Here is a 10,887-nt window from a genome sequence, read left to right as displayed (position 1 = left end):
TTCTTAATGAGAAGAATATGCTACGGCAACGCTAATCTGTTGTTTCAGACACAAATAGTTAACATGCAGCTCTCGTATTTTCTCTTGTTTAAAAACAATACATATCGTTATGCACAATAACTTAAATCTGTAATTAAAACACATGAGTTTCGCCAAACAAGAAGTGTGTGTTCATTATTTTATGTAAACGTTAATTCTTGTAGAATAATAACCATACTTCTATTGTTTGTTCAACAAAGAATTTTCTTCGAAACAAAGTTAACTCTTTGATATATATTTCCTGTACCGCTGTTTATTATTATTTCGTGTCTGTATGGAAACCTTCCATTAATTCTCGTCTAGAAGGTGGCGAGCAGGCAGAATCGTTAGATTGTCTGGGGTGGGGGGATGCTTGATGGTATTTCTGAATTCAAATTCCGCCAAGATAACTTTATCTTTCGTCCCTCCGGGGTCAATCTAATAAAGTGTCAATCAAGTACTGGAGTCGATTTAATTGACAAATTCTTTCTCCCTATAAAACTGCTGGCCTTGCTCCTAAATAAGAATACTTATTTCTCATCAAAACAAGGTGGGGATTGAGAATTTGGGATTGTTGTTTGTGAAGCTAAAAATAATTTTGAAAGACTGAAAATAGCTTTTAGCAAAATTCACAGAAAATTTTTGACAAGAATCACTATGAAAATGTTTACAACTGCCGGCAATCCTTATAAAACTGCAGTAATCTGCCTCCCCAATGTTTTTCTCGTAACTACGTTATTATTCCCTAAGATTTTTGATGTTTTTTTTTATAAATTCCAAGTCAAATAAAGGAATCACAATGATAATTCTTTTTGCTATGACTTCCTGCAGCTTCTTACCCAAGGGGAAGAGACTGCCAGAACACAGCAGGTAGTCCCAAAGAAATATAATTGATTTACAATTGCTTTGTTTTTCACTACAAGGACCACTAAAGTTGTAAAGTTAATTTTAATTCGTTCTATTTTACAAACGACAACAATAGCTACATAGTTATCTAATAATATATTATAAAAATATATTTCTATACATAATATATCTATTGTGAAGAACTATGCTATATTCAGTGATGTCTTAAATAGAAGTGAGGAAAATCCGGTTGTTGTTAGACTGTGTGGGTGCAAAATGAAATATGATATACTTGCATGATTTTCTCTATAAATTGCACAAGCACGGAAGTTTTTGTAGTGGATGAAAGTACAAGAAACTACAGTGATATTTATAGAGGTTGCATATACAACTGTATTAGGTGGATGGAATGAAAACATTTTATGGAATAGTGCAGGCTGCTAAAATATCGTTGGTTTAATGATAAGAAGTGCAATTAGTATCCGGCGAGAAACCTAATACGAATTTATTGGTTGTTGCTGCTGTTAATGCATCACAGGATCCCAGGTTAGCACTGACTGAGCAGATCTATGGTATGGAGACAGTTGGCCGCACGATTAAGAGTGAATATAGATTGAGTTGAAGTTCTGAATTAGCCAATGGTTTTCAAACACAAATATCAATACCCAAGAAAAACATTAAATGTAACGATAACTATAAATTAGAATTTTCTATATAAGCAAGTTTAATTTTCTTGGGTAAAAATACATAAAAGAGTAAAGACCCCCTTCGGTCATGAATGACTATGAGACTGCACCTTCAAAGTTGCCCTCCGATGCAGTCGCCCATGCATACCAGCCACCGATGTTATCTCTTTCATATATATTTCCTGTACCGCAAAGGCCGATACAACTCGGTACCAATTGACGTCGCAACTAATTTCTACATCTCAGTGAACTGGAGCAACGTGAAATAAAGTATCTTGCTCAAGAACACAACATGCAGCCCGGTCCGAGAATCGAACTCACTATCTCATGATTGTGAACCCGACGCTCAAACCGCTGAGCCATGCTCCTTAAAAATATATAATACGTTTAAAAATGACTGATGGATTAAAAATAAATCACCATATAAGTTCATAATACAAATAGATACAATTGCTCGTCTTAAACAAACCATCTTTATATATACATATATGCAAACGTATATATATATATATATATATATATATATATATATATATATATATATATATATATATATATATATATATATATATATATGCGTGTGTGTATGTATGTATGTATGTATGTATGTATGTATGTATGTATGTATGTATGTATGTATGTATGTATGTATGTATATTAAGTATATGATTTAAGTTATTAAACAGTTCAACAAGAAAAATAATGGCAGGATCTTGAATGCACCACCCAAAATCTGACATAGAAAGGCTATATAAACAACGTATTAGAGGTGGTAGAGGCCTTATACAGCTGGAAAACTATTATAAAATAACCACCATAGGACTGCAAAAATACCTTCCTCAGAAGCAAGGAAAACTAATACAAATAGCCACAAAACACGAGCAAAACAAAAAACTGTTTGCAGTATTAAAGGAAGCTGATAAATACAAACAAGAAGTCATAGTACCTAACAAAGAAGAAGAAGAAGAAGAAGAAGAAGAAGAAGAAGAAGAAGAAGAAGAAGAAGAAGAAGAAGAAACAAAAGCTAGAAAACAAATGAAATCCAAACTAAAACTAGAACAGCAACGGACCATGATAAAATGATGGCAAGAAAAACCCCTTCATGGCAAATATTGGGCTAAACTAAATGCAAAAGAAATAGACAAAGAAAAATCCCAGCATTGATCGAGAAGCCCAGGACTCAAAGCAAAGACTGAAGGATTTTTAATTACAGCACAAGACCAAAGCCTCCCCACCTAGAAATTACCAAAAACATATAATGAAAAGAAACATAACAAGTAACTGCAGAATATGGGGAGATGGACAAAAAAACCATAAATCACATTATCTCTGGCTGCCCAGTTCTGGCTAAGAAGGAATATATTCACAGACACGACAGAGTTGGGACCTACATACACTGGAAGCTATGCCAACACTATGGAATAATAACAGAAAAAAGATGGTATAGGCACACGCCAAAAAGGTCACAGAAAACGAGAAAGCAACCATACTCTGGGATATGCCAATACACACAGATAGAGAAATTAAGGTCAATAGGCCAAATATAGTTTTCAGAGATCATGAAGAAAAAATGCTTTCTAATTGATGTATCAATACCAACAGATGACAATGTTTCTCTAAAAGAAATGGAGAAACTTTCAAAATACAAAGACCTGGAAATAGAGGTAACTCGAATGTGGAATCTAAAAATAGAAACAATTCCTATTATAGTGGGCGCATTAGATATGATAAAAAATATGCAGGCAAATACATATCAAAAACACCACGACTTCCAAATATATATAACATACAGAAAATTGAACTACTGGGCACTGCACACATCCTACACAATACAGTAACCATAAGAGCATCAGAGCAAACCACAGCACATACCCAAGGAACACAGAGCTGTGCTCGGTAGTGAAGTGAAAGCACGTTATAAAAATAAAACTACTGAATAATAATAATAATAATAATAATAATAATAATAATAATAATAATAATAATAATGGTTTCAAATTTTGCCACAACGGCTGCAATTTTGAGGGAGGGTTGAGATTATTACGTCGACCCCCCTCCCTGGTACTTAATTTATCGACCCCGAAAGGATGAAAGGCAAAGTCGAATAATAATAGTAATGAAAACGGTGAAGATAGTGCCAATTATTGTTGGTTCCTTGGGGATAGTATCAGAATATATACTTACCACAAAGAATATAAAGGAAATCGGAATAGAGTACCCTGTACAACTATTACAAAAGGTTTGCCCCCTTGGCACGGCCAGAATAATCAGGTAAGTATTAGATAGTTGAAAAGAACAGCTAGCATGGTACCACAGTCTGCAGGCAGCAAGCCTGCTACGCATGCAAGACTCCGGGAATTACAAAAAAAGCTTCAGATAAAAGAAATATTAATAATAATGATAATAATGCCGCATCTGTAATAGAGCTAACGAAATCATAATACGAACGAATGTCCTAGAATTTCCTAAAACCACTACAAGTTATGGCGATACGATAAGGTAGCGAAAGTGCTACGTTGGAAACGGTGCGAAAAGTTGGGGCTAGGGAGAGGCTAGACGTGGTTATGAGCACAAACCGCAGAGAGTGACAGAGTCGGAGACCAGTAAAATACCCTGGGATTTACCAATCCAAGCAGATCAGGTGCTAGATCATAACAGACCGACCTAGTGGTGGTCGACAAGATACACCACATGTGCTATATAGTTGACGTTGTGTGCCCCTTTGACTCACGAATAGTCAAGAAGGAAGGTGTTGAAGATAGATAAATACAATCCTCTTAAGCACGAAATAGTTCGACTATGGAAAATGAAGAAGGTGAAGATAGTGTCAATTATTGTTGGGTCTTTGGGGACAGAATAATCAGGGGAGTATTAGATAGTTGAAAAGAACCAGATATCATGTTAACGTAGGCTGCAAGCAGCAAGCCCGCTGTGCAAGCAAGACTCCATGAGTTACAACAAAACCAGAGATAAAGAGAAATAATGCTAATTGCTACTGTAATGGTTTCTGTTCCTTAAGTCTAGCTAGTCTCTCCACCTCTCGTATTCCTCTTAAATAATAATAATAATATAATAATAATAATAATAATAATAATAATAATAATAATAATAATAATAATAATAATAATAATAATAAAAATTAAAAAATTAATAATAATAATAATAAAAGTAATAGTGATAATAATAATAATAATAATAATAGTAATAGTAATAGTAATAATAATAATAATAATAGTAATAATAATAGTAATAGTAATAGTAATAATAATAATAATGATAATAATAATAATAATAATAATAATAGTGGTATAAAAGATGTGTTACAGCAAATATTCTGCTCAATGCAAGAGATTTGCTTGCCAGTTGTTTGACCTTAACCAGTTGAGCATGTCGCTTAGTGGCTGACGATATGTACATCTCTGATCACAAGCAGAAGTAGTGGGGGAGCATCATAGCCATATGTTGAGAGGGATTCTTTGGGGCTTGAATAATTCACCTCTGGAAACATCGATGTTTCGTTCAACATCCTTAAACAACCCTTATTCAGGGACCTTCTGAGTGGGATGGGTTACTCGACCAGAAGAAAATTCTAACTGGGCCCCACCTGCAAGGTCATGTGCTGTTTATCTTGATATGAGATCACCATATCGCGCACACATGGTTGTGATGCATGTGCCTGATGTACCCTTATCAGACGGGTAGTCATGATGGGTATACTGGGCTTCGTATATTTTACCCCAGTGTCACTTTGATGGCATGCACTGCTCTCTCACTCAATAATAATAATAATAATAATAATAATAATAATAATAATAATAATAATAATAATAATAATAATAATAATTCCGACCCCACCGTAATCACTAATCTCACTCCTTGTCCTTCAGACGATCTCCCCACTGGAATCTTCTCCGTTGTTCACCTCTGTGCTGCGGGTATTAAAATGCAATATTTTAAGCGGAATATTAACAACAAACTCATCAGCATCAGAAGACCTATAAATGTTATAGTCACTACCCGCTTCCACCAGACTCAGCAAGTAAAAAAAGATAATACAAATAAAGCAAATATGTAAAGCTATGTGAAGTCTCCATTGTTATATAATATCCAACCTGTCCTTATACCCATAATCTCAGGTTATAATATGAACGTTAATTAGTTGTAATTAACCGCATGTTTCGAAACTGGACACAAATACACAAACTAAAAAGGAAGCTGCTAAAAATAGAAGTTTCCTTGCCTATGATCAGTGGTTATTCTCGAAAGCAGAGTGTGGAACTCCTTGCCTGTGGATAAAATATCATTCGCTTCCTAATTTGAAACCACTCACTGATGGAGTCTCTAAAACGCCATAAAAAAAGACGGTTTAAGTTTAAAGACCACAAATAGTAATTTTATGTAAGTTGCAAGCCTGGGAATTTCTAAAGTTATTGATTTGTCTTTTTTTTTTTGGTACAAGTCTACCACCATAGGCTTTTACACACTTGCAATTTGCACCTGGTCTTGTTAATCTTTCCCAAATCTGCTCTAAATAAAAGCCAATACGTATGCATTCGCATGTGTCCGCTATGCTTGTGTGTGTGAGTGAGGGGTACATTCCTGACTATAGTCCTAAAATTCACACCTGGTTTTGTAACTCTTTCCCAAATCTGCTCTAAATAAAAACCAATACGGATGCATAATCATGTGTCAGCTATGCTTGTATCAGTGAGTGAGGGGTATATGTAAGAGTTATTCCTGTCTATAGTCCTAAAATTCGTTCCAATAACTGCTACTAATATTGGTGTCAAACTTTTGCACAAAGCCAGCAAGTTCGAGACGGGGTTAAATTAATTATATCAACCCCAGTACTCAACTGAGGTCGATATAATTTTATCGACCTCGAAAGGATGAAAGGCAAAATCAACCTCGACAGAATTTGAACTCAGAACGCAAAGACGGGCGAAATGTCGCTAAGCATTTTGCCCGGAGCGCTAACGATTGTGCCAGCTCACCACCTTCATTGCTACTAAACGTTTTGATAATAGAAGTTATATTAGTTTGTCCGGAAAGTTCGTGCCGATTTTTAAAGGAAAGAAAAATGTCAATAAATACTTGCCTTTACATTTTTAATCTACCAAATATGAACCATTTTGTTGCACAATGCGCCTTTAATTTGAAATACCCTCTTCCTAGAATTGAGGTGGTTTCATGGCAAAGAATTCATCAAGGTATCTTTTTATGTCATCCAAGGAATTGAAATTTTTACCATTAAGACTATTCTGCAGAGACCTGAATAAGTGGAAATCCGAAGGAGCAATATCCGGTGAATATGGAGGGTGGGGTAACACATCCCAGCCGAGCTGCAGCAATTTTTTGTCTGGTTCCCAAAGCATCAAGTGCCGAAAATGAACTTTCTTATCTTCCATTTTAAAGGGTTACAGAATTAACACGGGTTATAGGAACATAAATCTTCTTCCACGAAAAGATAACTTAAACTGTTCTCTAAATGGAGGTGTAGTCAAATCCTATTTTATGGACTCAAAAACCATGTTCTAAAATAAGTCGAAAGGTAAACTACTATAAATCGGCACGAACTTTTCGGACAACACAATATTTCCTACAGTTAGTTGTTAATCTACTTTCCGCAGGTGCCTTAAAGATAAATATTGATACAAATACATAATCCATAACCATTTTGAATGAACCATTTCCTCCGACCTTCGTTAATCTCACTTAAAAATAAAACATTTGCGAGATATTTTAGTTATCTTCATTTCCTTACGGAAGTAAGAATTAAAAGAATGCTCTTTAAACCTGGGGAAATAATTATAATGCTTAAATTCACTGTAACAGAGATGCCTGGAAACCTCATATAAGCACATATTTTTACCAATGTTGATGGAATTACACATTCCATGAGTTTTTATGAAGATAATGAAATCTTAACAAAAAGCTTTCAAAACTGGTTTTTGTAGATCAATTTAGAACGTTCATTTCTACGTATATTTTATACACACCCACACGGTTTTAAGTCTTTAATTACAGTATGTTGCCATCTGACTTGAAAAAAGACTCCGATAAATATATTTTGCTCTTTCTCAAGGTCGATAGAGGAATGCACATAGATCCTCTTCTTTATGAAACACCAGATCAATTCTATTAATATCCAATTTGTGGCTCGGATATTAAACGCATTCTTGGAACATTACAAGAAGTGAGATAGTTATTTCTTTATTGACCACAGGGGGCTAAACACAGATGGGACAAACAAGGACAGACAAAGGGATAAAGTCGATTACATCGACCCCAGTGCGTAACTGGTACTTATTTAATCGACCCATTCAGGGTCAGTAAAATGGAATATTGTGGTCAATGTAATGAAGGCGGAGAGCTGGTAGAAACGTTAGCACGTCGGGCGAAATGCTTAGCGGTATTTCGTCTGCCGTTACGTTGTGAGTTCAAATTCCACCGAGGTTGACTTTACCTTTCATCCTTTCGGGGTCGATAAATTAAGTACCAGTTATGCACTGGGGTCGATGTTATCGACGTAAAACCTATGTCTGTCCTTGTTTGTCCCTTCTATGTTTAGCCCCTTGTGGGTAATAAAGAAATAGGTACTTATTTAATCGACCCCGAAAGGATGAAAGGGTTACAATGTATTAGGCAAAATGTCCTAATCTTGATCAATAAACATTCACCAGGTTCATTTAATCTATCATTATCAGGAAGAAAACTAAAGCGGTGGATTTCTAGAATCGATAGAGTGTCGGAAAAATGCTTTGTGATTTTTGTTCCGGATCTTTACGTTCGGAGTTCAAATCCTGCAGAGTTCAACTTTGCCTTTTGTCTATTCAGGGTCAGTAAAATGGAATATTGTGGTCGATGTAATGGACTAGTCCATCTACCACCAATATTGATAGCTTTGAGTCTAAATCAGAAATCGCTAACTGGAAGGAAACTGGTTGCTCGCGATTTAATGATGGTGGTCATTTATTCTTCCATTTTCTATATTTGCCTTCAAGTTTTTCGATATTTCTTTTCCCAGCAATAAAACATTAGTGACAACCGACCATAATCTTCTCTTGGTACAACTTTCTTCAAATAAACAACTTTTACTTAAGCACAAAATTCGTGAATAAGATTTGATTATTTAAGTGACCTTCTTAAAAGTATTGCTCGTAATCAAAACAGAATTCTGAACCCTGCTCAGCAAAAATTATTGCTCTTTGATCTACAGCATGCACTTCATTCATAAAACTATTTATTTCTTTTAGACTAGATACAAAGACCTTTTGTCAAAGGATTAACTGAGATTCGTGACAAAATATCTTATTTTACCGACCCTGAAAAGATGGAAGGCAAAAGTCGGCATAATTTCTTTGAAACTTCGATCTTTTGCTTATCATTTTTGGATGTAAAAAGTGCTATTTTGTTATAGGCATTAGCTAGATAAAAAAAAATGAGTTGCAAAAACATGCTAGACCTTGGCCAAACAGCTTGGCAGTATTAGAGTAAAATTCGTGTAAATAAAACAATATTCTTTTCTACTATAGGCACAAGGACAGAAGTTTGGTGGGAGGGGGTTAATCGACTACACGACCCCAGTACTTGACTGGTACTTATTTTACTGGTCTCGACGGAATTTGATTTCAGAACGTAAAGACGGACGAAATGCCGCTAAGCATTTTGCCCGGTGTGCTAACGTTTTATATTTCTTTATTGCCCACAAGGGGCTAAACACAGAGGGGACAAACAAGGACAAAGGGATTAAGTCGATTACATCGACCCCAGTGCGTAACTGGTACTTAATTAATCGACTCCGAAAGGATGAAAGGCAAAGTTGACCTCGATGGAATTTGAACTCAGAACGTAACGGCAGACGAAATGCCGCTAAGCATTTCGCCCGGCATGCAAACGTTTCTGCAAGCTCACCGCCTTAAAAAATACTAAATAATGATTTTTTAAAATGGCATTATTTATTCTGTTGTCTTTTTTATCTATTTTTCTTTTTTAATTGTGTCTATCTTTGCGATAAACACATCCCGTTTGTATAACACTTTCAATTTTTACAGAATACGTTTTTATCTGTAGATTTATCTTGTGATAGTTTGTTTGGCGATTCAACCGTAAAAGCCATTAAGATGTTGCTGCAATATCTACTTGATTATCAATATATAATCAATGTTTCATTCGCGAAATATCGATTTGTTTAGACTATTTCGACTAAAGTTAGATTAATTTTGTTAGAAATGTCTATTCTCTCTTCAGCAGATCAATATATTACTGATTCTTATTTTATCGACCACAGACGAAGAAAAGACAAACCCGGTAGCTGTGCAAACTAAACGCTAAACAATTAATTTCTTATTCAGAAAACTAGATACAATAGATTATTTAGCTATGTGCATTAACTCAATGGCTTTCTTTCTTCAAATAAACAACTTTTACTTAAGCACAAAATTCGTGAATAAGATTTGATTATTTAAGTGACCTTCTTAAAAGTATCGCTCGTAATCAAAACAGAATTCTGAGCCCTGCTCAACAGAAATCATAGCTCTTTGATCTACAGCATGCACTTCATTCATAAAACTATTTCTTTTAGAATAGGTACAAAGATCTTTTGTCAAAGGATTAACTGAGATTCGTGACAAAATATCAATCTTGACCGCCAGCGCTTACTTCATTCTAGAAATGCTTTGTTCGATTTTCGATAGCGCTTGTTTTGACTCTCTGCTGAAGAGCTCTAAAATTTAGACGGCCACACACGTTAGACTGGCGGTTGCACGTATGCGAAAGTTACGTTGTTATCCTCATTCCGTAAACTGTGGCTTTTAACGGGTTGAGAGCTGAACCATTCTGGGATACTGAGGATTCGCAATCTAGACTAGGGTCTGAAAGTTTACCACACCATAGTGGGTTACACCACTCTACTTTGTGACAGAAGTAGGAAGAAAGAGTGAGAGAAAGTTGTGGTGAAATAGTACAGCGGAGTTCACCACCCCTCCCCGATGGAGCCTCATGGAGCTTAGGTGTTTTTGCTCAATAAACACTCATAATGCCCAGTCTGGGAATCGAAACCGCGTTCTTATGACCGCGAGTCCGCTGCTCTAACCACTGGGCCATTGCGCCTCCACAGCTGTTGTCTGTTGCTATTCTGGTGATGGAGACAGCTACGAAAGGCGAAGATGAGAGAGAGAGGGGAGAGAACGAGCGGCGAAGGAGCTTCATCTTCGATCTCATTGTTTGTTTATAGCTGACGTCTCCGATACAAACCTTTGTAACAAAATCAGATGCTGGTTATAATTTCTATAGGAAATCTGTAGAGATGACCTTAACACGTGATTTAATTGCACTG

At 35.7% G+C, this 10,887-nt stretch overlaps 1 long non-coding RNA gene across 1 annotated transcript in view; it reads right to left on the bottom strand.

Annotated features, from left to right (window-relative positions):
• Window positions 1-9,063: 9,063 nt before the first annotated feature.
• Window positions 9,064-10,887, bottom strand: part of LOC118763483 — a 21,794-nt gene continuing 19,970 nt past the window's right edge. The window contains exon 3 of the long non-coding RNA XR_004999241.1: window positions 9,064-9,159. This is a non-coding gene — a long non-coding RNA (uncharacterized LOC118763483). The remainder of the gene's footprint in view (window positions 9,160-10,887) is intronic.

The sequence above is a fragment of the Octopus sinensis genome, linkage group LG5 (genome assembly GCF_006345805.1).
Source record: "Octopus sinensis linkage group LG5, ASM634580v1, whole genome shotgun sequence".
Taxonomy (NCBI): domain Eukaryota; kingdom Metazoa; phylum Mollusca; class Cephalopoda; order Octopoda; family Octopodidae; genus Octopus; species Octopus sinensis.
This window is presented reverse-complemented; position numbering and strand designations above follow the sequence as displayed.